Genomic DNA, 27,491 nt, shown 5'->3' with positions numbered 1-27,491 from the left:
CTGTTAGCTTCTATTACATTATTTGCCATATTTCTAAATATAAATAGAATTTAAACATAACACATTTTTCTATAACTATTGCTTTAAAATGTGTGGTTTAAAAATAGCAGAGAATTCATATAAGCTTACATAGAAAATATTTTCTACTTAAGCCCCACACAGACAGAATGTCTGGAGATTTGCCAGTTCCAAAAAAAACAAACAAAAAAAAAAAAATGTCCGACATTCTTCCCGTGTGTATGTCCAGCAGCCGACCGACTCCCGATCAGCGCTCTCAGCCAATGGAAGAGAGCGCTGGTCGGAGTGCTCTGGTGAGGGGGGCCGTCCCCATTAGAACACAACAGCTCAGTGGGGGAGATCGTTGAACTAACCTCACATTGGTTAGTACAGCAGCACCCAAACGGATCGGTCAGTTTTTGTGTAACCCGCAGAATTGCACAAAAATAAATAAAAAACCTGTATTGTGTACCCAGCTTTAGTATGTTGCATATTGGCTGTACTTGTACTTATCTCAAGGCAAATGTTATCAGTTGAAATCCTAATCAAAGTTTGAACATATCCAACACTGGGGTAGTTGTATACAGTATGTGAACAGTTGGAAGGTACAAGTACAGTAGCTGCAAATTCCAGAGCTTAAAAAAAAAAAAAAAAAATGAAAACTACTCACTTATTGTGTTTTCAAAACTTGTGAAAGAATATCACAGACAAGTACATAACCCTACACAGAGATACATCTGTTAGTACACACAAAAGCAAAAAAATTTTATGCCCCACTTTCCGGAAATTTACATGCAAATCAATTCTGTTTTAGCCATGCCAGAAAATGCAAGGGTAAGGCTACAGAAAACCCAACCAGTACTGCAGATCAGTACCAATGTGCAAATATATTCTAGCAGCATATTCTACAGGAAGAAAAAAAAAAAAAAAAAGATTTGTACAATAAGACCCCTTTCACACTGGGGCGGTTTGCAGGCAGTTTGCAGGCTAAAAATAGCGCCTGCAAACCGCCCCTAAACAGCCTCCGCTGTTTGTTCAGTGTGAAAGCCCGAGGGCTTTCACACTGAAGCGGTGCACTGGCAGGAGAAGAAAAAATCTCCTGTCAGTCGCTTCTTTGGAGCGGTGAAGGAGTGGTGTATTCACCGCTCCTGCCCATTGAAATCAATGGGACAGCGCGGCTATACCGCGGTAATACCGCGGCTATAGCCGTGCTATACGAGGGGTTTTAACCCTTTTTCGGCCGCCTGCGGGGGGTTAAAACCGCACCGCTAGCGGCCAAATACCGCTGTAAAACAGCGCTAAATATAGCGCTGTTTTACCGCCGACGCCCCCTACCGCCCCAGTGTGAGAGGGGCCTAATCACGGGCAGTAAGCCTTTTACTGTGCCTTGTTATCTCCGACATCTTTCACCCAGAAGAATGACCACTTTCAAAACAGGATAATGCTACACAAAGCCACATGATTTTGTGCTTACTAGTAGCACTGCAGTAAGCAATAGGGGTTGAAATTCTTTCAAAGCATGCCTTTGCAAATCCCTGAAACGGAAGACAATTTTACTGAAAGCGGAACTTAATGCTCTCAATCAACTATTTTTTTTTAATCCTTATGCTGCTAGCATTAGTAAATCGTTAGGAAAGCAGATCATATTTAATTAGGCAAATATTATATATGCAAGTTTTCAGTAGGGGTTTTCTCAGCTAAGCACACCCACCTGCCTGAGCAAAGGGCAGATGGATTCCAGGAAGAAAATACTAAATGAAACATCTGCCCCTACTCAAGATGGGCAGAAATTCTAACGGGTGTTTTGCAAATTGATTTCTCAGCAAAATAAAGTGTAGCTCCCATTTAATTAGGACATAATAGCCCACCACAACCAAAGAGCAAATCTCAACTCGATTTCTTTTTTAAATAATTGTGTTTATATTTTCATGTTTTTAAACAAGTTATATAAACATGTGAAATATAAGAAATAAGAAATATAAGAAATAAGAAATATAAGAAATAAGAAATATAAGAAATAAGAAATATAAGAAATAAGAAATATAAGAAATAAGAAATATAAGAAATAAGAAATATAAGAAATAAGAAATATAAGAAATAAGAAATATAAGAAATAAGAAATATAAGAAATAAGAAATATAAGAAATAAGAAATATAAGAAATAAGAAATATAAGAAATATGATATAAGAAATATAAGAAATATAAGAAATATAAGAAATATAAGAAATATAAGAAATATAATATAAGAAATGACAAAATTTGGTTATAAGTAGTGAAAATGGCAAAAAGTCATGCAAAAAAAATACTATACATAAAGAAATATGCCTAGATTCATACAAAAGAGGTGACTTGCAATGTGAGACGCACCAAAAAAAAAAATGTATCAGGTCTAAGGAAAACTTAACTTTGCATACATGGTACATCTGCCACTAGCTTCTAATGTCTTAGATTTAGTGCATTCTCAAAAGATATGAGGATGTAGCCAGGGAATCTGTTAGGAATAATATAATATAAATATGGCAGGTTTTCTCTACAAAAAAAACATTAGCATCTTATATTGAGTTTACCTATTTGTCATAGGATATGGCATCCCATTCTATATTTTTATCCAGAGAGACAAGTGAATTTTTTGCTCTAGGGCTTGTTCCCATTTCATTTAGGCTGCTTTCACACCTGAGGGTTTTCAGCTCGTTAAACGCCCGAAAAATCACCCAACAAGCAAAATCACATTCATTTCAATTGAACCTGTTCACATCTGAAGCATTTTGTCACCTGACGCAAAATGTCTGAAAAACACCCCAAGCTCAAAAAAGAACATGAGTGCTTCTTTGGGGCAGATTACAGGCGTTTTTCTACCTTTTACATTGGTGACCTGAATAAAAATCACAAAAGAAAAAAACAATTGCAGTAAAATCCCACGACTGAAATGCTCAGGTGTGAATGCAGCCTGAAACCTTGAAAGCATGGCTGTTTAAAAGGAGTAGGGTGTAGTCCCCATTCTTATTTTTAAATCAACACAAATGTGGTTTTTTTTTGGTCAAACATTTTATTGAAAATTTGCTTTTTTTAATCACTACGTTTTTAGAAAGGGTCAGGGACCATTTTCCCCTGCAACAGATTGTGTTTTGCGTGTAATAGTCTTCAATGGACCTGCACGTGTTGCGTTTTTACATGCATTTTGATTTTTTTTTTTTAAACTGAATAGCTGGTTAAGGAGCGGGCAGCTGTATTAAAAAAAAAAAAAAAAAATGCCGGTAAAAGAAAAACATAAGATCCCGCCCCCCCATGTGAATGAGTATGGGATACATTGTATACATACATCTGACAGTTCTTAATTAACTAAGGAGTGGGGCCACCTGGTGATGTCACCAAGTGTCCCCACCCCCTTGTGACATCATCCACCCAGCAATACCCTGGCTGACTTAGGTATTTAAGAACTGTCAAACAGCGAGCATGGACCTTTTTTGGGTCAGCGGTGGTGGCGTGACTGACAATGGATCTGTACTGTGGGACATTGGTTTTGTTTCCTTTTTCATCAAAAACTGCCTGTCAATTTTTACACTACACTTTTTTTGGTGCATGAGTAGGGGTTTTATGTACCCCAAACTCATTCACATGGGGGGCAAGATCTGGGGGGCAAGATCTGGGGGCCCCCTTGTTAAACCCACCCCACGTTGAGGGCATTTGGCCTAGTATGGTTTGGGGGCTCGCCCCCCCCCCCTCCCTTTCCTGGCCTGCCGGGAAAGGGCCTAGTATGGATTGGCGGGGGGTCAGCACACCATTTTCTTAGCTGAACGTAAAAAAAAAAAAAAACTCGTTAAGGACACTGCGGCAGCCCAATCAATAACCAGGTATTCAGTTTGAAAAAATAAAGATGCAAAACACATGAAAACCACATGCAAAAAAGCATCAAAATCACGTGTTCAAAAATGCACCTGCATAGATGTGCATCTAGTCTGAGAGCATGCCTCAAACAGCTGCATTTTTAAGTGCCCAGTGTGCATAAGGCCTTAAATTGCAGCTTAAAATTCTTAGATGTAGTGTTTTTAATAGAACAAGCTGACCTGCAGACGTTAAAGGGATGAGATAAACCCTTTAACACTGACGGGGGTGCTTACAACGATCAGCTTTAATGTAAACCCTTTTTGGGGGCAAAATCCAGGAGCACCTTTAGGCATTTAAGGGGTATAAACTACGACTCTAATTTACTGATTGCCATTCATACCATATCACATTTTTGGAGGCCCTGAAATACTAGGACTGTAGAAACATGCAAAATGGCCACATTTTGGAAAGCAGACATTGCAGGGAAAGAGGAACAGGTACCGGCTGTAAATCAGGCACCAAAAAAAATTGGGTTATAAAACAGCAATGTAAAAAAATGGCTGCTATGCACCCTTGATGAGGAGTAGTGCATTCCCGCTCCAATTTCTCAATGAGGTGCTGTTTACAAAGACTGTTGGTGCATAGTTTTTTCTCATCTATACAGTATACAATTAGCTGGTACATTTACCAGATATGAAACACAGGAGGGAGAGGCTGCAGACCACAATGGTGGTTGACAACAGATGTTGAGGACCAAACTGCAGAGATTTAGCACTTATATACAGTCCTGTCACTAGGTAGTTTCCTCCAAACCCATACCTGAAGTCTATCATGAATATTTTGGGTAAAATCGAAAATATGAGAACAGCAGGGGGAATGGAGAATGTGGGGTTGTGGTTTTAAAGGTTTCTATACCCCCCCGCCCCCTTGATACATGTCCACCATAGCAATGTCCAGTTCCCCCATGTCAGTTTTGGCAATCCCCTGCCTAGTCTTGAAAAAGGTTAGAAATTATTCTCAAGATTTGACTCTCAGACTTCAATTGGGTTCAGTTTGGAATTTTTGGCCCCAACGAACCCCCCCTGTGAACAAAACCCAGACACATCCCTACTTTGGAAGCGTAAATACAAGTTTGTTGTCTGCTATTTTAATTCACTTGCTCCTGTAATAGCAGGAAAAGAAATGAAGGTAGTGTTCTCACTGGGACAGGACACAACAGTAATAACATGCCAAAAGATATTACCCTTTCCAATTTTGCAGGAAAACAAAAGATTGCGGTCTATCCTCACTAGCTTTCCCATCGTTTTTATTTCCAGTAAGAATTTAGGGTTGAATCCCCTCAATGGGAATGAAAGTAGCAATAAAATCCTGAGAGAGAGGTTCTAGCCATTCTGACTGTCAAAAAAAAAGTTTTGGCATATTAAATCGGTGGAAAAAAAGGCCTCTGAAAATGGCTCTACTACAAAGACCAGATCTCTGAGGATCCTGGTGTTCACAACCATGGGTGAGGTACATCCCTTTTTCTAAATGGATAAAATAATGTTTGCTATAGGTATTTTCTTGTATTAACAGCAATTCATAGTATAGCCACTAGAGGGAGTGTCTAGTGGTTCTGTGCTACACCTAATATTTTAGACATCAGCCACCCAGGGAGTGTATTGTTTTCAATGAATTGATCAACTCAGACTTGAATTGCAAGAATGGCCAATAAAACAAATATTGTACAGTGCTGCAGCATACTGAAAGCAAAGTCCATAGTTAATCACAAAAATCCTTGTACTAGGCATACAATATTAATCTATACAAATTAAATTACATGCAACTAAACATTTTTGAGCATCTCCCCTCACATCTTTGTGTTACACACTGTCTTTACATAGTAGAGCTTGCACTTTATATAACAGCAGCAGGTATTCTAGATATATTAAGACATTAAGTTTGAAGCTGCAAGCTGTCGGTGCAATAAAAAAAAATAATGTCACAGGCCCGTTACGAAAATGCACCTATTATCCCCTAGTTACACTGCCAAAAGTTCATGTGGCAGTAGGGAACAGAAAAATGGAACGCTTTGGGAAGAGCAAACAATGTTTTGCCTTCCCTGTGTGTAGTGGTGACAGTTTTCTGGAAGTCACAAGTCTTCTAGAGAAACACTTTAAATATCAATGACAAAAATAAGATTACATCCAGTCTTAATGTGAAAACAAACTATCAAACCAAGAACTATATTAAACGAAGGCACCCATACCATTTCTTCCACCAATTTAATTTGCAAATGACATTGCTGATGAAAAACATTTTCTAAAGTTGCAGACATTACACTTTCACGGTCTGCTATTATAAAATGTATTTTTAGCAGTTTATTAGATTCACATACCATTTGACAGCTACAGTATCCAAAAAAAAAAAAGAAAATGTATATATATATATATATATATAAAAATAAAATATGAGTGAAAGTGGGTTTGTATGCACTAAAATTAACTGCGTGACACTATTTTTGTTAAACATGCACCAATATCAGGTGACAGAAAAAAGCAACTAATGCCATTTCATTCTCCAGGGTGTTTCCTTTTAGAAAAATTGTATATTGTATGGGGGTTTACCTAATCTTCAAAAATCTTTAAAAACATGGCTCTGTGGACAAGTGGTTAAGCAAACCCTTCACAACAATTACTATGCTCTAAATACAGTAAGCAGAAAGGGAGAAGTGATCAACAGCAATTTTTTTACCTACTGGAAGGAGTCACAAATGATAAAGAGCCCATCAGACTTCTTATTTTCACAAAACAGCTGGTCTAAAGTAAAAGGTAGAGTATTGCTTGTAAAGAAGAAAAACTGCAGGATCTTCCATCTGCATCTTTTTCTTTTGTTTTGCTAAAAGTAAAAGCATTTACACAAAAGCTGTGTTGTATATACTGTATATCTGCCAGAAACATGGTTATCCAAACTGCAATTTTATCTTCACAGAATAGTTTTGTGAGATATTGGACTTTGTGGACAGTCAAAATGGCATTTTACAGGAAAAAAATCAGTACAGCCAGCCTGTATAAATCAAAGACCGGCAGGTGGCTACAAGGATTTTAAAGCTCGAAAACTGACAGGCGACAGCCTTGCAAATCTACGAAACAGGAGCACAAAGATATAGTACAGCGTCAGATCTTTCAGTTCAAATGCTTGAATGATAGCTTGACTGGATCCACCTAGAAATAGGACTTCCAGGTACAATAGTGGACTTTGTGAGAATCCAGTAAGCCCATCACTTAATACTTGGTTTTAACAGCCAAGCCAGCGACCGAGGAAGCAGGCTGGTGCACATCCTCTTAGGCCAATTCTGTATGAGAAGAATAACCAGAATGTCATCCTATCTCAATCCCGCGGAGCAGTTGTGGGAGAACTTGAAGGAGCAGAAAGGTGTAGATCAGGTTGAACTGAGCCCACTGCATCAAAGGATCCACTGTAAATGTCTGAGGGTTCTTAGACTTGATGACAAACCAGTCCAGCTTGATGTTGAATCTGGACACCAGAAGATCTAAATCCAGCATCCCTCACACATGGCAAAGGGGTTGAAACACTTCCAAAATGAGACCATGCTCCTGAGTCCAGATGCTGAAAAAATGCTGCCAATTTTTCACACCTGGGATGTGGATGGTAGACAGGGCTGGAATGTGCATATCTACCGAAGAGAAGATAAAGTCTTCTTTTGTGTATAGTTTATGTAGGCCATGGTATTATCCAACTGTATTTTATACTGATGCACATGCACTATGGGTCCAGTATAGATGGGCTAACCAAATGGCTCTCAGCTCTAGAAAGTCGGTGGGAAGGTGGGCTTCCGCTAGCAATCAAGTCCTCTGCAATGAGAGAGCATTCCAGGACTGCAAATCAGAATAAGAGCAAGAAGTTTCCAGTGCTTCTTGCAGGAAGCCGAAAACGCTCTTGACATTATTAAAGAAAGGATATGCCATGTATGTTTAATTGTATTTTAAAAATTCTAAAATCAATTTTTTAATTATATACACCTGTAGTAAAAGAAAACTTAATAAAACTTGCCCAAGCCCATTTCAGAGAATGTGAAATACGTTGTGATACACTGTCAAAAATTGCAAGTATGCAAAACCTGCTCACAAAACTGAAAGTAGTAGATTACAAGAATGTATCCAAACTGCCAGGCGACTGCTGTTAAAGTTATCTTGTCCACATGTATAATAAAGAAAAAACCCTGAATACCGTATCCCTCTAAAAAGCATAAAATAAATAATTTACTCATGAATACCCCTCTAGCAGACTGGAACAGAACGGCAGTGACTTTTAGCTTTTGGATGAGAAAAAAAAAAAATCAGAATGTCAAGAAATCCAGTACGCTGCAATGTGTGAGAAGCAATCTCCAAAATATAACAACACATTAATGAGCAGCAGCTTAGTCTGCATGACACTGGAGGGAGCTGGGAAAACTACACAATTGACTGGAGGGAACCAGTGTGCAAACAAGCATTAATCCAGTTTGCTTTATACAAAAAGAACCTGGGGGGATATTGACTAAAAAAGAGCTTTACATGGTACATTGTGGCCATTACAGTAATAGGTCATCATACTTCATTACTCTGGGCAATTAAATTATGGTACCCCCGCACAAATCTTCAAGCACTTAAAATATGCATAAGACCACAACATTGACCAGATATTTACAAAGCAATGGATCACTGACTCGCCCTGCCACATTACCAGGAGTCAGCTTTGCCTGTCAAAATAACAAAATAAGAGAGCTGAAGGGTAGACCGTGATAGGAGTTCACACATTCTAATAATCAGTAGACAACAAGCCATATTCATAGGCAAATGAGCACACTGCAGCTAGGTTCATTTTTAGGAATATTTAAATATTCTACGACATCTAGTTCAGGCTCTGATGCCTGAAATCTAGATTTTTCATAACTAAAATTAAAATAGATAACAGAGCAGAAGCAAAAACAAAGCAGCGAGGCTCCCCCAAAACCTTCATCTCTTGGCTAATGCAGTCGGTTTATGTTTTGCTGTCTATATTGGTATAGGGAGATGTCCATTTCTGGCCCTGGAGCTGTAGCAGAGTGAGGAGTTCCCTTCTTAGAGAGTTGGTACTGGAAAAGGAGTTTCCACTGGAAGATCTGCCCTTATATCCTATATATTGCGACAACTACATTTTTAATCTTTCCCACTGCTTTGTCTCACAGACCATGGCTATCAGATCAAGTTTGAGATTCACTTTTCTGCTGTCCCTATTTACAAGTCAAGTATTTGTGTGTGCTGGGTAGAGGCCTGAGATACCATTTAAAAAAATTGGGATTTTCCCTGTCTTTGCTTTTATTATTTTAGGGGGCTGGGAGAGGACAGGATAGAGCTAAAAATAAAATTAGAAAGCCCCATCATGATAGGGTTTTAAAGCTGAGCTTCACCCCGAAAGCTCAGCGGCTATAGCAGCCGCTTGTGATCATTGTGAATCCGGCAGGTTGGTTGTACCAAAGTTGATTGATCGATAAACTTGGTACATTCAGCCTGCCCATTAACGGTTTAAATCTCGGCCGTTACTGCTGAACCAGCCGAGATTCAAACCAGATATGGCTGCCATAACTGTTACTTTTGCATTTACTCTGATCAAACAGATAAGCTTTGATCTACATATAATCTGTTAGGCGAGCCTCTACCACCCCTCTGAAAAGCAATTTATGGAGCACTAATTTTCAGATGGAAGAGCAGCAGCTTCCACACATTCAGGAATTATTGCCACCTCCTGAATCCCTGTTTTTATCAGAATTACAATTTTACATTTAAAAAATCCGCCACAACCACGAGGCAAGCATTTGGGCCTATGGTTGTGGCACATTCTCATTGACTTCAAGGCGCGAGATTGACAGGTGGTACTGCACAGCATCGATGCCACAATATGTGAACAGCTTGGGGGGGCGTAAATAGCTGAACTGCCCATTTCGCCACTTAAGGGAACGAGACCTTAAAAGCAACCCCTTTTTTTTTTTGGGGGGGGGGGGGTTTCAAATGAAAATTTGTTTCAATTTAATCCCTTACAAACCCTTAGTTTGCCTTAATCAGGCCAAATTAACTCCTTCCCATCCTCGCCCCTTTTTCTGCCGATTTGTTTTGTATTTTTATTCTTCCAAGACTTAATACACTGCTCAAAAAAATTAAAGGAACGCTTTTTAATCAAAGTATAGCATCAAGTCAATTAAACTCCTGGGATAATGATCTGGTCAGTTACGTAGCAGGTTGTTAGTTTCAGCTGCTTTTGTGTTAATTAAATTAACAGGTGCACTAGATGGGCAACAATGAGACTATCCCCAAAAACAGGAATGGTTTTACGGGTGGAGGCCACTGACATTTTTTTTCCCCTACTCATCTTTTTCTGACTGTTTTTCGCTAGTTTACATTTGGCTAGGGTCAGTGTCACTACTGGCAACATGAGGCCAGTACCTCGACCCTAGAGAGGTTGCGCAGGCAGTCCAACTTCCAGGATGGCACATCTATATGTGCCATTGCCAAAAGGTTTGCGGTGTCTCCCAGCACAGTCTCAAGAGCATGGAGGAGATTCCAGGAGACAGTTACTCTAGGAGAGCTAGATAGGGCCATAGAAGGTCCTTGACCCATCAGCAGGACTAGTATCTGCTCCTTTGTGCAAGGAGGAACAGGATGAGCACTGCCAGAGCCCTACAGAATGACCTCCAGCAGGCCACTGGTGTGAATGTCTGACCAATCAGAAATCGACTTCATGAGGGTGGCCTGAGGGCCCGACGTCCTCTAGTGGGCTCTGTACTCCCTGCCAGGCAACGTAGCGCTCAATTGGCATTTGCCATTGAACACCAGAAGTGGCAGGTCTGCCACTGTGCTTTTCACAGATGAGCAGGTTTACCCTGAGCACATGTGACAGACATGAAAGGGTCTGGAGAAGCCATTAAGAACATTATGCTGCTTGTAACATCTTTCAGCATTCCCAGTTTGGTGTGATGGTCTGGCAAACCATATCCATGGAGGGACGCACAGACCTTTACAGGCTAGACAATGGCACCCTGTCATTAGGAACCGGGATGAAATCCTTGGACCAGTTGTCAGACTTTACGATGGCGCAGTGGGTCCTGGCTTCATCCTGGTGCACAATGCCCAGCCCCATGTGGCGAGAGTATGCAGCCAGTTCCTGGAGGATGAAGGACTTGATACCATTGAATGGCCCCCAGGCTGGCCTGAACTAAATCCAATAGAACACCTCTGGGACACTATTTCGGTCCATCTGACACCATGCTGCACCTAAGTCTGTTGTCAGGCATGCATACAAGCACGTGGGGGCCATATAAACTACCAAATACTATTTTGAGTTGCTGCAATGAAATTTCTGCAAAAATGGACTAGTCTGCACCATGTCGCATTCTCGATAAAAATCGCAGATCGCCGCCATTACTAATAAAAAAAATGAATAAAAATGCTATAAATCTATCCCCTATTTTGTAGGCGCTATAACTTTTGCGCAAACCAATCAATATTATTATTGCGATTTTTCTTACCAAAAATATGTAGAATACATATTAGGCTAAAATGATGAAAAAACTGAGGAAAAACTTTTTTTTATATATTTTTGGGGGATATTATAACAAAAAGTAAAAAAAAAAAATTGCGTTTTTCAAAATTGACACTATTCTTTTGTTTATAGCGGAAAAAATAAAAACCTCAGAGGCGATCAAATACCACCAAAAGAAAGCACTATTTGTGGGAAAAAAAGGACGTCAATTTTGTTTCGGTACATCATCGCACAATTGTCAGTTAAAGCGACGCAGTGATGAATCGCAAAAAGTGCTCTGGTCAGGAAGGGGGTAAATTCTTCCGGGGCTAAAGCAGTTAACTGAAAAGTTAAGGTCCAATTTTTACTACAATGCAAATTGTTTTTAGTGTCAAATGGCTAAACTGGTTGACAAATACTAAAATATCCTATACAGCCACATTAACCATTTCATCACTACAATGTTATGACTAACCATATTAAGGTGCATTATGTCTATTAGAAGAAACCTAAATATATCTTGTTGCATTATACCTTTCCCTGATAGGATAGGCGGTCAGGTAGACTAACTAAAATTTCGGGATGCAAAGAAAACCCCAAAAATAACTTTAGGTGAAATACAGGACTCTCTGAAAACAAGTGGTGTGGCTGTTTCAAGACGCATAATAAGGAGGCACTTGAAGAAAGATGGGCCGCATGGTCGAGTCTCCAGAGGAAAGCCATTACTACGCAAATGCCACTTACAATACGCCAAACAGCACAGAGACAAGCCTCAAACTTTCTGGCACAAAGTAATTTGGAGTGATGAGACCAAAATTGAGCTTTTTGGCCACAACCATAAACGCTACATTTGGAGAGGAGTCAACAAGGCTTATGATAAAAGGTACGGAGGTGGATCGCTGATGTTATGGGGATGTGTGAGCTACAAAGGCACAGGAAATTTGGTCAAAACTGAGGGCAAGATGAATGCAGTAGGTTTTCAAAAAATACTGGAAAAATATTTGCATTCATCAGCCAGGAAGCTACGCATGGGATGTACTTGGACATACCAACATGACAATGATCCAAAACACAAGGCCAAGTCGATCTGTCATTGGCTACAGCAGAAAAAAGAAGGTTCTGAAGTGGCCATCTTAGTCTCCTGACCTCAATATCATTGAGCCACTCTGGGGAGATCTCAAATGTGCAGTTCATGCAAGACAGCCCGAGAATTTATAGGAATTGGAGGCTTTTTGCCAAAAGGAATGGGCAGCTTTACCATCATCCACAAATGAAGCGCCTCATCCACAAATACCACAAAAGACTTCAAGCTGTCATTGATGTTAAAGGGGGCAATAGATGGTATTAAGAACTGGGGTATGTAAACTTTTGATCAGAGTCATTTGGGTGGTTTCATTTGCCATTATGATTTAAAAAGAGTAAACACAATTGATCAATAAATGGCTTCAGCCAAACACTAACCATGAGTGAAAGAATATTTTTTGTGTAATCATTCATATTCTCTAAAAAAATGGCCAAGAAATCAAATTCTGCCAGGGTATGTAAACTTATGAGCACAACTGTTCTGGGCCTGGCGGCTGCTGGATCTAGGGGAAGAGGCGCAGTCTCCATAGAAGGTGCCCTGTATGTTGGGATCAGTGGGTTTGGCGAAAGCAAGGTAGGGTCAAGGAAATATTTTGTGTCAATATGCCTCGAGCATATTGATCAGAATCAACCCTTAAAGTGACTGTAAAGGCAGAAGTTTTCTTTATCTTAATGCATTCTATGCATTATAATTAAAAAACCTGTGTGCAGCTGCCCCCTCAGCCCCTCTAATACTTACCCGAGCCCATCACTATCCAGCGATGTTGCATGAGAGTTTCGGCTGCCCGGGACTCTCCTCTTCATTGGCTGAGAGAGCGGGGCGCCACTGACTCCCGGTGCTGTCAAAGTCTGTGAGCCAATGACGGGAGAGAGGGGGCAGGGCCTGGCCAGGGCACTGTGTCTGAATATACACAGAGCTGCGGCTCGGCTACCCCCATAGCAAGCTGCTTGATGGGGCCAAATTGTTGTTGGAATCTCTCGCTTCCTCTCTTTCATAAATGCAAGGGATCCCCAGGGTCCTCCGCAGGTCTGCACCTCGTATCAAAAGGTTGCATGTCGGGGCGTGTGGACACAGACGGATACCCAGGTGCGCAATGGCACCTACATTGCCCATTTCTCTGTAGACAGCTCCTTATTGTAGTCATCTTATAATAAGCCAGCGAGTCTTTATAGATTTTACTGGTCAATAAAATATAATTTGTTGATTAGGCCAACAATTTTTTCCTTAAAGCGTAACTCCACTTTTGTTGAGAAAAAACATTCCCCTCTGGGAGATCTCTGTACATTGCAAAGATTTTATCAGACTTTGTTGCAGATTCCTACCTTTTGTTATTCTGAAGAAAATGATCATGCAGGAAAGTGAGTCTAATGGGAGTGGTTTCATAATCAATCAGCTGTGCACCTGCAGGGCTCCAATGAGGAAAGCTGCTGGGCCTGCATCCCTTTGGCCGTGATTTCATATTGGGAATATTTCACCAAAAATGACATTTTTGTTGCATGGAATGCCTGAAATCTGACATGAATCTTAGTGCAGACTTCTGGGAAAATTGGTGAGCCAATTACACAAGCAGGATATTTGTTTCTGGGGGGCATTCTATACATGTTCAGAAAGTTAGTGCTACAGATTGAAAAGGAAAGGAAATTTTTAACATCATCCAATTACAATATGACTTATGTTGCAATTGTATACGGTTTATTATTTTCTCTTTGTTTTCTATTTTTTTCCCCCCATGAAAGTGGAGCTACCCTTTAACAGGTTTATGGCTACATGTCATTCATGTGCATCTATGCAATCAGCCATCTACTATATTGTGCAATACACATGAAAGGTGCTCCGGCATATTGTACACAAATTGGTGATGCCAGATCCTACAGAGGGAAGGTGGAATGCAATTGCGAATTTATTTTGGCAGAGGTGTTACTTCTCTGTTTCAGAGCAACAGATGGAAAACACTTAAGAATAGTATTGCCACTGTTTAGTAGATTAAAACATTTCAGCTACAAGTAGTATTTTTCCTTTAGCACTGCTGGCAGTGTTGGATGCAGATTAGCGCTTCATCTACATCTGAGATCTTATGAAATCAGTAGTGATTCTTCCATCTTTAATCAATTGGGACAGTGACTGAAAAATAAATAGCCAATTCTTGTAGACAGATTATGGCGATAAACAGAATCAGCATACCTATATGCAGTGGCCGCTGGTGGGTTTCTTTATTGGAAGCAAAGCATTTGGGCTAGGTGAACACTTAATACGGCCTTGGTCCCAATGGAAGATTACGCACAGCAAATGCATATTTACCTTCAGAATATCATGTGCCTGCACAATGTTTTCATGTACCTTTGGTATCCTCACAAATGGCATTTACTGCACACAGCCATTAAGCTGACAAGAAAACGCTTTTAATGTGATCAAGGCCACCTGTGTACTGCAATACTATGGACAGAAAAGGTATGGATACAACATTGAGGACTCCTTACACCATAGCCTTGAACAAGCTCAGTGGAGCAATGTAAAAGGAAACAGGAGTGCCCTCACAATAATAGTCAAAATGGGCAAGTAATTTTTTTCTTCTGTTGGCAAGGCTGCCTGGCAGGAAAAATACCGGTACATCTAGTATCATGATATATTATATAATACGTGCAAGTACCACTATCCTAACTTTTTTTTTTATGTTTTTCCTATTTGGTTTGAAATAATTCTATTTAGTGGGGCTCAGTCTAATGTATATTTACCTGTCTTAGCAAATTACCATTTCTTCTGATTAATTTTGTTTTCTAGGTGGGAGGCTAACCTTTACAGAAAGTTATACATTTACCTTGCTTAGAGTATTAAAACCAAAGATTATATTACAGCATACAAAATTCTTAGATGTGATGGCTGAATTCATTTTTATTTTTTATATTTTTTTTTCCTCTATTTTCATCTGGTGATCCAGCCAGCAAGTTTATTTTTGAAAAGCACAAACTCTCGAAGAATCTATCAGTTACAGATATGAGAAACCAGTCAACACTGGCAGGGATGCTTAAAAGGATCAGCTTTTATTTATTCATATAAATAAAAAAAAAAATTTTAAAATGTTGTACGTGATTATAAAGTGTAAGCTGGCGTTTTTCTTGATTTGCCAGGCTGGGTTCACACTATTTGCGAAGCAAGTTTCAGCAGGGGGTCCGGTGTGTACCTGTTTACCATTTCAGGGGTTTACCATTTCAGGGGACAATCAGGTCTGAATTTTTTGCCTGAATTGGGACTTAAAAGTTAGCCAAAGATGTACAGGTCCCTTCAGCAGTGTGCTCCATGGCCGCTCCGGAGATGTGTGAGCCAGCTCCATTGAGAGCCGGTCACACATTCCTGTTATGCAAATTGAATACGGGGAAATCTGCATCCAATTCGCATAAGTGTGAGCCCAGCCTTCGTGTATTTAAATGTACTAAAACATTTAACACTCCCCTTCCCCCCCTAGGCGTCATGCATTTTATGCATGAAGGTAAAAAACCTTTAGGGCTCCTTCACACGGACGTGTCCGTGTACGGAGCCCGCTCTGCTCAGCGGGGGATCGCTCCGCCAATCCCCGCTGACCAGTCAGAGCGCCGCTCTCCCCTATGAGGGATCGGATGATGACGGACCGTAGAGTCCGTCGTCACCCGATCCAATAACAGATGGAAAAGTAGGTTTTTCCTCAGTTACACTTTTTCGGGTCGGATGTCAGCGACGCTCCATAGAGATCTATGGAGGGCCCGTTCAGGTCCGCCTAAAAAACTGACAGGCGGACCTGAACGGATCGTCAGTGTGAAAGAGGCCTTAGTGTGCAGCTCTGTATATGAGGGTACTGTAGATCATAACCCAGACTGGAGTGTAAGAACAGGATCAAAACGATGAGAAGGGGTCCTTCCAACCAAACACCCGTTGGTGTACTTAGGGTGTGAACCACACTATAAACCTGGTTACCCACTATATATGATTTTAAGAATCGTAACCAACTACTGTAGAGTGTAGCATTCCCTCTTACTAGGAACTTTTACCTGACTGAGGATAGGAGAAACAAATAGATCTGAGGAGAATGGGAGCTCCGCTGCAGAAGAACCCATCTCCCGGTAAAGACATCACTAAATGTCTGCAGCCGCTGATCAGCGTTTTCTGACAGCAGACTCTTCCTGCTGTCTGAATACAATGTTCCAGCAGGGATGACTCCTCAAACATGTTTGCTTGTGTGGATGAAGGAATTTTTTCACTAAGCCAACTGATTGTTCAGAAAAAAAAACGAAAAAAAAAAAAAAAACACCACATTTCTATCAACATAACCCTTCCCCAACATTGTACATGTATATAACAGTATACATTATTTTGACTACTTTTATTTGCAACAGCAATTTTTGTAGTGTGTGTAATGTGTGATCTGTGTCTTTCAGAAAGCATTATCTGATGTAGGACCAAAAGGCATGACCGAGTATCAGCACACACAGCATAATCAAAGCAGGTCAGTCAGTTCAACCTTATCTAATAGAGAAACAACAATATTTGCAGCACTTTCGTGCTGCTCCATTAGAAATCTCTTCTTGTTTTAATATTTACTTAAGTGCTCATGTTACAAAAAGGACAGCTCAAGTACAGTAAGTGCTGAAGGGAGCAGGCATAGTGAAGAATGCATTATAAGAAATGTGCCCAGGGGCACCTTAGCCAGCCTAAGTTTTTTTTTCTTTTGCATTTAACATGAAGGGCATACTTTTACTCTACAGAGCCTCTGGACACAACTGTCCATTTCTGGTTTGTCGCTCTTGACCATAGGCAGTAGTGCATTTAGATTAACAAAGGCCTATCCTATATATGCCATAGACTGAAGTCTACACAACAGCAACAGGCCTTGTAATGCTGCCTTTGTACAACAGAGACTGACGTAAAGATAGACAAGGCTTCAGTCAACATGACCTGTTTTTACAAAATATTTACTGACTTGAACATACACCTTATTATGCGTTACATCAAATTACTATAATTTTCTATAAATAGTGGATGTGAACCTCATGTTATGGTTGTTTATACAGTATATACACTGGATCTCGCACTTCAACTACTGCAACTCCCCCCTCATTGGCTTACCTTTAAGTAGGCTATCCCCCCATTCAGTGCCACATAAACGCTGCTGCCAGACTCCACCACCTTACAAACTGCTCAGCGTCTGCTATCCCTCTCTGCCAATCCCTCCACTGGCTGCCACTCACCCAACAAATAAAATTCAAAATACTAAATTTACAAAGCCATCCACAACTCTGCCCCTAGCCACATCACTAACCTAGTCTCAAAATACCAACCAAATCTTCCCCTTCGTTCCTTCCAAGACCTCTTGCTCTCTAGCTCCCTCGTCACCACCTCCCATACTCGCCTCCAGGACTTCTCCCGAGCCTCTCCCATCCTTTGGAATTCCCTACCCCAATCTGTCAAACTATTTCCAACTTTATCCACTTTTAGGCAATCCCTGAAAACTTTCCTCTTCAGAGAAGCCTATCTCCACCTAACTGTACATTTATTTTCTTCAACAGCTCCGACAATCTATGCTGCCTCGTCAGTGGTTTGCATGTTGCCAAGGATTTTGGGACTGAAAAAGCTAACCATCCGCAGCAAGGCAAAGAGTGAACTTTTATCGTGGACTTCACTTAGCTGGGCTCATTCTTTGTTTATTTTAAAACGCTATACACCTCTTCTACACCCCCCACATCCAATCACTGGCTACCTCCTGTCGCCTTAGCAACATTTCCAGAATTCACCCCTAACGACACCACAAAACAACTTAATCACTCCTTGGTTATTTCCCACCTTGACTACTGCAACTCCTTCCCTTACTGGTATACCTTTATACAGGCTATCCCAATTAAGTCTATTATGAACGCTGCTGCTAGACTAATACACCTTACTAACAGGTGACTGCTGCTCCTCTTTGCCAATCCCTTCACTGGCTTCCCCTACCCCACTGTACAAAATTTAAAAAACTGCAACATACAAGGCCATACACATTGCCCCCAGCTACATCACCAACCTCATCTGCAGATATCGTCCAAATAGTAGTCTCTACTCCTCCCAGGACCCTCCTGCTATCTAGCTCCTTTGTCACCTCCTCCCATACTCACCTCCAGGACTTCTCTAGAGCCTCTCCCATCCCCTGGAACTGCCTGCCCCTGTATGTTTGGTCAGCTTCTACCCGGTCTGCCTTTAGACAATGCCTGAAAACCCACTTATTCAGGGAAGCCTAGTCAAACTGTACCCGAATCACCCCCATTAGATCATCCCCTGCATTTATTGCCTTTTATACCACCTACCCCTCCCTTTAGATTGTAAGCTCCACAAGCAGGGCCCCCCTATTCCTCCTGTATTCAACTGTGTTGTAACTGTACTGTCTCCCTTTTTATTGTAAAGCGCTGCATAAACTGTTGACGCTATATGAATCCTGTATAGTAAAATATTAATCTTAGGTTCCTTATTCTGATATTGCAGTGTGACAGCGCAAATTTCTTTTGTTTTGTTTATCTACAGGAAAATAAAATTAAGTTTTGCTAAATAAAAAAAAAAAAAAAAAATAATAGACATCTGGTTTGCTCCCTTTCGGTCACTGAAGTACAATACTGAAAGTGCTTTGTCTGTTTATCTTTTAAAATGGAAAAAAATCAATGTGGTCATGTGTATTTTGCCTGTGTAAAAAGCAACTCCCATCTCCCACCTGAAGCTTCATATCACCCTCCCATAACTCAGGGATACTTTTGCACACTTTTCTGCAATTATATTGAAGACAGGCCTTTAGCCATATGCGCCCCCCCACTGCACAAACTATATTTCACCACTTCATCCCTGTTTACACCAGGCTACAGCTACTTCCTCTCTTGCACAACAACCCTATAGCCACATCTCCTGAACGTCGCCACACAAAAAAAAAAAAAAAAAAAAAAAAAAAACACACAAGGGTGCCACCCTTCTACAGCTATATCTAAAAGGCAACCTTGCTTTTACAACTTCCCCCACAATGAAACTACTACACAACTGCAGGCTTGAGGAATTCCCTTCTCAGTTACCTGGACACAGCTTTGTATACTATAGCTGCAGTGTTCATAGATGGTACATTTTAGCACAATATTTTACCAAGCCTTTTCCGTCACTTTTTGTTTACAAGTTTAAATCAGTATTTACACAGCGTTTTTTCAAACACAAATTTGCACTTTAATTGAAAAACAAAACAATACAATATTTACTCGCAGACCACAATACGTATATATTTGTTGCAAGTTTTCTACCGGGGTGAAGCTTTTTTTTTTTTTTTTTTTTTTTTTTTTTAGTCAGGAGCTGGCTTTCTCATGGAAGCGTTTCAAGCGGCTCATGAGCTGCTGGAACGCTTTCAGAAGCCGGTGTTTTTCGGGCTTACCATTCCCACCAGCGCGCCCGAGAAACAATCCGACAGTGCGGCTGGCTGGTCACATAGGCAAAGACTAGATAGTCTTTGATCATCTCTATGGCCTTGGAGGACTGGAGCAATGTCATGACGTCACTATCAGTCCTGGGTGGAGGTAAACAATTTTTTGGGATCTTTAGCTTTTAAAAATGGTGAAAAATGAGAGGTTTAAGGTCTTTTTGACCCCACCCCAGATCTCTCCAGAAAGAGGACCTCTCATACTTCTATTACAAGGGATGTTTATGTCAGCCTTTTTCAACCAGGGTGCCTTGAGTTTTCGTCAGGAGTGCTTTGGCAAAATGCCTAAAAATTGCCCAAAAATTGTATACGACTTCCTTTTAGTTACACTAAGACCCCTTTCACACTGGGGCGGTTTGCAGGCGTTATTGAGCTAAAAATACCGCCTGCAAACTGACCCAAAACAGCCGCTGCTGTTTGTTCAGTGTGAAAGCCGGAGGGCTTTCACACTGAAGCAGTGCGCTGGCAGGAGAAGAAACAAACTCCTGCAAGCCGCATCTTTGAAACGGTGAAGGAGCGGTGTATTCACCGCTCCTGCCCATTGAAATCAATGGGGCAGCGCGGCTATAGCCGTGCTATGCGAACTGTTTTAACCCTTTTTCGGCCGCCAGCGGGGGTTAAAACTGCACCGCTAGCGGCCGAATACAGCCGCAAAAATGACGGTAAAACAGCGCTAAAAATAGCGCTGTTTTACCGCCGACGCTCCCACCGCCCCAGTGTGAAAGGGGCCTAAGTCACAGGTTTTCATCATGCATCATTACAACCTTCTAGCTGCCAGCGTCTTAACGACTAATGGCATTATCCCACCAGCGCGCCCGAGAAACAATCCGACAGTGCGGCTGGCTGGTCACATAGGCAAAGACTAGATAGTCTTTGATCATCTCTATGGCCTTGGAGGACTGGAGCAATGTCATGACGTCACTATCAGTCCTGGGTGGAGGTAAACAATTTTTTGGGATCTTTAGCTTTTAAAAATGGTGAAAAATGAGAGGTTTAAGGTCTTTTTGACCCCACCCCAGATCTCTCCAGAAAGAGGACCTCTCATACTTCTATTACAAGGGATGTTTATGTCAGCCTTTTTCAACCAGGGTGCCTTGAGTTTTCGTCAGGAGTGCTTTGGCAAAATGCCTAAAAATTGCCCAAAAATTGTATACGACTTCCTTTTAGTTACACTAAGACCCCTTTCACACTGGGGCGGTTTGCAGGCGTTATTGAGCTAAAAATACCGCCTGCAAACTGACCCAAAACAGCCGCTGCTGTTTGTTCAGTGTGAAAGCCGGAGGGCTTTCACACTGAAGCAGTGCGCTGGCAGGAGAAGAAACAAACTCCTGCAAGCCGCATCTTTGAAACGGTGAAGGAGCGGTGTATTCACCGCTCCTGCCCATTGAAATCAATGGGGCAGCGCGGCTATAGCCGTGCTATGCGAACTGTTTTAACCCTTTTTCGGCCGCCAGCGGGGGTTAAAACTGCACCGCTAGCGGCCGAATACAGCCGCAAAAATGACGGTAAAACAGCGCTAAAAATAGCGCTGTTTTACCGCCGACGCTCCCACCGCCCCAGTGTGAAAGGGGCCTAAGTCACAGGTTTTCATCATGCATCATTACAACCTTCTAGCTGCCAGCGTCTTAACGACTAATGGCATTATCTGTTAAGGAGAATGTCAGTTGCCTGCATAGCATCCTTGCTCGACTTTTCCCTGCCCCTTTCCATCAGTGGTGGGGTCACATTAGCTGAGATGGAGAAACAATGGAATACTAGTCAGTACCAGTTTGCAAAAATGTATTAGCTTTGTTAGAATAAATCACCTCTAACGTTGGGTGTGCGACCTACTTGGACTTGTGGATGTTGCTGTATTATGTAAACCTATTGGAATAGTTTTTACATTTTAGAATGGAGTGCCTCGAGCTTGTCCATAATTTTTACAGGGTGCCTTGACTGAAAAAAGGTTGAGAAACACTGGTTTATATTCATTGTAATAGGAATAAGTGATAGAATAAAAAAAAAAAAAATGAAATGAAAGGGACAATGTTTAAAAAAAAAATAAAGCGCTAGCCCTCCTTTAACTCTAAAAATGGTAAAAAAATTTAAAGCATAGCCCATGCAGATTTTCAAGTACCATAGTTTGTCCCCATTCCAGGAGCATGCGTAATTTTATAGTGTGGCATGTTAGGCATCCATTTACTCAGCATTACAGCATCTTTCATATTTCACAAAATTTTTATTCTATTCATTAAAGTATCCCCCCCCCCAAAAAAATGCATTTGAAATACTGCTGCGCAAATACAGCGTGACAAAAAATTGAAACAATTGCCATTTTATTCCCTAGGGTGTCTGCTACTATGTAACGTTTGGGTGTCAAGTAATTTTCTAACAAAAAATACAGATCAAGGGCCAGTTCACACCACATGCAGGCCAGTGCATTTTTTCTGCATTAAAAACGCATGGGAAGTAGGTTATATGTTTTCAATGGTTTAGTTCCTCCTACCAGTGCTTGCAGTTCCAGTGCATTCCAGTTACAGACAAAAAAAGTAGAACATGCTGCATAAGGTATCAATGCACTGGAACACACGTCCTTATTTAAGGTCAAGAAAAAAAGAGGGGGGTAGCACTGGACTGCACCAAAAATGCGCATGCATGAAAACATCAGGAACACATCCAGACTGCATTTCTATGGCGTGAACTGGCCCCTTAAACTTGTAAACAAAAAGTGCCAGAAAAGGCTTGGTCTTCAAGTGGTTAAATAACCCAATTTTGTGGGAAAATATGAAATATGAGGTTACGTCATGTAGACACCCAACATGTCACACCTAAAATTGCACACACTTGTGGAAAGGCAACAAACTACGGTACTTAATCTCTGCAATGCTTGACAGAGGTATGGAGGGTGTTTATTTTTTATCAGTTTTATTCCTATTACAAGGAATATAAATATCCCACATAATAGAAATGAGGATAACAGGTCTCCTTTATAGAGAGATATGGGGTCAAAGAGACCCTCAAATCGCTTGTGTACCTTTAAAAGCATAATAAGCACACAAAAAAAAAAAAATGGTCTACTTCCACCCTAGACCAGAAGTGACATATCACTCCGGTCCTCCAAAGCCATAGAGGCAATCTGGTCTCCGGTAGCCTTTGCGATCAGCCAGCCACACCGTTGAGTGGCGGGAGGGTTCAACCCCCCTCCTGACATGTTCGGAAAGCGAGTTTCATGAGAAAGCCACCCACCAGCTGTAAAAAAATATTTGCCAGGGTTAAGGCCGACAGTTTCAGCCATAAGCCCAGGTAAACCACTTGCAAACCATAACGTGCATATATTTGTATTGCGAGCAGCAAGTGGTTGAACTGTTTACTACACTTTTAAAGATAAAATGTCCCCTTCCACATGTAGGCTACAGGAACAAAGGGGAATGTTCCTTGGGGACACTTAGAGACAAGAGGGGAGGTTCCTTCACTTCCTGTTGTGTCTCTGGGAAAGGGAAATCTCTTCAAAAGGGACACAGCAAAAAAACACAAAACCTTTTACCTTTCTTACTTTATCAAAATCTTAAAAGAAAATAACTGGTCGTGAATATACTTAAGCCTAGTACACAAAGACCGAATGTCGGGCAGCATTTGTCAGTTCAATACAAACCTGCCCGACATTCGGCCCGTGTGTACTGCAGCCGGTTCAACAGGGAAAAAAAAAAAAAAAAAAAGTATGCCATACAGTTCCCAATCAGCGCTCTCAGCCAATGGCTGAGAGCACTAACTGGAGTGTTCTGGCGAGGAAGCCTTCCACCGTGTCAGAACACAATAGCAGAGCAGGGTAGAGTGCACCGAAATTTCAGCCGCTGAAACATATCAACAAAAAATTGTGTTTTTGGCATTGCGCCGAAAGAAAAGGTATAGATAATGGCACCAAAAAGGGGGCGGGGTCCGCCCCGGGTGCCACACATTGCTGGGGTTTCATCCCCCCCGCCACCCACAGACAGGCGACCTCCGTGTGTCACAGAGCTGTATTGCCTGGGTGGCCGCAGTAACAATGTCCCGCCTCCTGTGATAGACAGAACACTGAATCAGTGTGACGTATAACAGGAGGCAGAACATTGTTACTGCGGCCACCAGGCCCAGGAAATTCAAATCCAGCTCCGTGACACAGCGGGAGATTGCTGCTCTGATCCAGGCACCAGTGAGGCTGCATTGATCTCTTGTATCATGTCTGCAGTCTCGGACCATCTCCTGTATCATGTCTGCTAGAGGTGTACCAAAGGGAAATTTTGCCAAAACTATTAGCAGTGTGTTTAAGTTTAAGAGATTGCAGACATGTTACAAGAGATAGTTAGAGACAGAGGACATGATACAAGAGATGGTCAGACTGCATTTTTCTTGAGCTTTTCTTGCACTAAGGGTGTCAATAATGGTCAACAATAAATTCACATCAATTTATATTAAAAAGTTGAATACACTTAAAATATAGAAAATTTTTAAAACTCTTTTTGGTTTTCGGCTAAGTGCATCCTGAATTTTCGGTACCAAAATTTCCATTCGGAAAACAAAATAACAAAAGACAGCCTGGCTGGCAACATCTACTGCATATTCTATGCACTGGTGAGTTTCCAAGGTCACCCAGTCATAGTGTGAATTAAATCACTACTGCTGGTAATATTCCCTTGAGGAGTACAGCAAAAGGCTACAAGATGAGGAAATGTGCGTTACTGTAGAGAACACACAATGTTGTCTCTACAGTCAGTGTAAGCTGTCTGCTTGCACATCGTACTGGCAGGCGGTTTCACACTGTTAGAAGAATGAGCTACTAAATCACTCAACAGCACAGTGGCAGTTCCTTTGAAAACCACACGCTGTAGTACATTGATTCACAGGTGTCTGTGACCCAATGACGTGGCCACGTGGGCGGAGCGCTGCATGGCCACTCTTTTTAAATAGTGACAGCAGGTACAGGTAAAAGTTCTCCGGCCTGCTGACACAGAGTGTGGGGATCAGGGAGTGGCTGCATGATCGGGAACATGTTACACCCCAACAACGGATGGAACATGTTCCCAAAAGGTGAACTTATCCTTTAATGATTTTGGCTCATGGAAAGGTACTATCGGCTGTCAAAATACAATAGTCACAACTGTAGATTGATCCATCCATGCTAAATATATACACACACACACTGTATCTCACAAAAGTGAGTACACCCCTCACATTTTGTAAATATTTTGTTATACCTTTTCATGCAACACTGAAGAAATGGCACTTTGCTACAATGTAAAGTAGTGAGTGTACAGCTTGTACATTGGTGTGAATTTGCCGTTCTCTCAAAATAACGCAACATACAGCCATTAATGTCTAGACTGCTGGCAACAAAAGTGAGTACACCCCTAAGTGCAAAAGTCCAAATTGGGCCCAATTAACCATTTTCACTACCCGGTGTCGTGTGACTCAGTGTTACAAGGTCTCAGGTGTGAATGGGGAGCAGGTGTGTTAAATTTGGTGTTATCGCCCTCACTCTCATACTGGTCACTGGAAATTCAACATAGCACCTCCTGGCAAAGAACTAAGGATCTAAAAAAAGAAAAAAAAAAAATTTGTTGCTCTACATAAAGATGGCCTAGGCTATAAGAAGATTGCCAAGACCCTGAAACTGAGCTGCAGCATGGTGGCCAAAATCATACAGTGGTTTAACAGGACAGGTTCCACTCAGAACACTCCTCGCCATGGTCGACCAAAGAAGTTTAGTGCATGTGCTCAGCGTCATATCCAGAAGTTGTCTTTGGGAAATAGAAATATGAGTGCTGCCAGCATTGCTGCAGAGGTTAAAGGGGTGGGGGGTTCAGCCTGTCAATGCTCAGACCATACACTGCATCAAATTGACCTGCATGGCTGTTGTCCCAGAAGGAAGCCTCTTCTAAAGATGATGCACAAGAAAGCAAACAGTTTGCTGAAGACAAGCAGACTAAGGACATGGATTACTGGAACTATGTCCTGTGGTCTGATGAGACCAAGATGAACTTATTTGGTTCAGATGGTGTCAAGCGTGTGTAGCAGCAACCAGGTGAGGAGTACAAAGACAAGTGTGCCTTGCCTTAGGGCAAGCATGGTGGTGGGAGTGTCATGGGCTAGGGCTGCATGAGTGCTGCAGGCACTAAGGAACTACAGTTCATTGAGGGAACCATGAATGCCAACATGTACTGTGACATACTGAAGCCCCTCCCTTTAGAGACTGGGCTGCAGGGCAGTATTCCAACATAAAAACGACCCCAAACACACCTCCAAGATGACCACTGCCTTGCTAAAGAAGCTGAGGGTAAAGGTGATGGACAGGACAAGCATGTCTCCAGACCTAAACCCTATTGAGCATCTGTGGGACATCCTCAAACAGAAGGTGGAGGAGCGCAAGATCTCTAACATCCACCAGCTCTGTGATGTCATCATGGAGGAGTGGAAGAGGACTCCAGTGGCAACCTGTGAAGCTCTGGTGAACTCCATGTACAAGAAAGTTCTGGAAAATAATGATGGCCACACAAAATATTGACACTTTTGGCCCAATTTGGACATTTTCACTTAGGGGTGCACTCACTTTTGTTGCCAGAGGTTTAGACATTAATGGCTGTGTGTTGAGTTACTTTGAGGGGACAGCAAATTTACAGTATTATACAAGCTGTACACTCACTACTTTACATTGTAGCAAAGTGTCATTTTTTCAGTGTTGTTACATATACAGATTCATATCTATCTATCTCTCTCTATCTTCTCGAGGCTGAATGAATAAAAAAAAAAAAGAAAAAAAAACTCAATTTTATCCCCAGGTTTTATCCTTGAGCTTATGGGTGGAGTACAAATCCATTACTGCCGCTACACAGGACTTCCACCCAGTGCAACCAAAAACTTGTCACATTAGGACTGGGAACCAACATGGACTACCAGAATTGTGCTCTAATAATGCAAAATGATTAACTGGAAATGCATTTCTCTAGCAATCTTCTTCCGTATGGGTGATGCTGGTATTGGGCCAAAAATTTTTCACTGGGCAGAAAGCCTGTCAACAAGTTATCTGGATAACAGGCTCAGTAGATAGAGAAGCAAATACAAACTGATCCCTTTTAAATCGTGAAAACTTAATATTAATCAGTTTTCCTTTTTACAATTGCTAGGCAATGTATGTCAGCAACTGGAGATATGCGTGGACAATTGTAGACATTAGGTAGCCACCTTGGGCAATACAACAGGAGGAGCCACAAACAGGGCAGGATCTGCAACATATGCTGCTGCCTTGGGTGCCAAAGGACCTTGCCCTGTCACTGCACAGGATTCACATTTTGTCAACAGTAACATATTGCATCTTTTAACTAAAAAACAAAACAAAAAAAAGGAATTGAATGCGTTTTCCTCCACTTTATACATATGCAAAGTTAATCTCTGCACTGACAAACTGTAAGCCCTCGATTGTTTGTGAATAATTGCATGTCCAATCACTCTTATTGAGGGGGGAAATTATATAAATCATACATAAAAGCAAGGCCTAGCATTCGAAGACATAATGCTTCTCATGTAACAATTCTGATTAAAGTACAACTAAAAGCAACTTTTTTTAGTGTTGGATAGCGTGGAGATGGATTAGA

General features: G+C 41.4%; 1 protein-coding gene across 1 annotated transcript in view; it reads right to left on the bottom strand.

Moving 5' to 3' along the window:
* Positions 1-27,491, bottom strand: part of SND1 (staphylococcal nuclease and tudor domain containing 1) — a 957,459-nt gene that overhangs the window by 677,318 nt on the left and 252,650 nt on the right. The window lies entirely within an intron of this gene.

The sequence above is a fragment of the Aquarana catesbeiana genome, linkage group LG03 (genome assembly GCF_042186555.1).
Source record: "Aquarana catesbeiana isolate 2022-GZ linkage group LG03, ASM4218655v1, whole genome shotgun sequence".
Taxonomy (NCBI): Eukaryota; Metazoa; Chordata; class Amphibia; order Anura; family Ranidae; genus Aquarana; species Aquarana catesbeiana.
The sequence above is the reverse complement of the archived record's forward strand: the minus strand, read 5'-3'. Positions and strand labels throughout refer to the sequence as shown.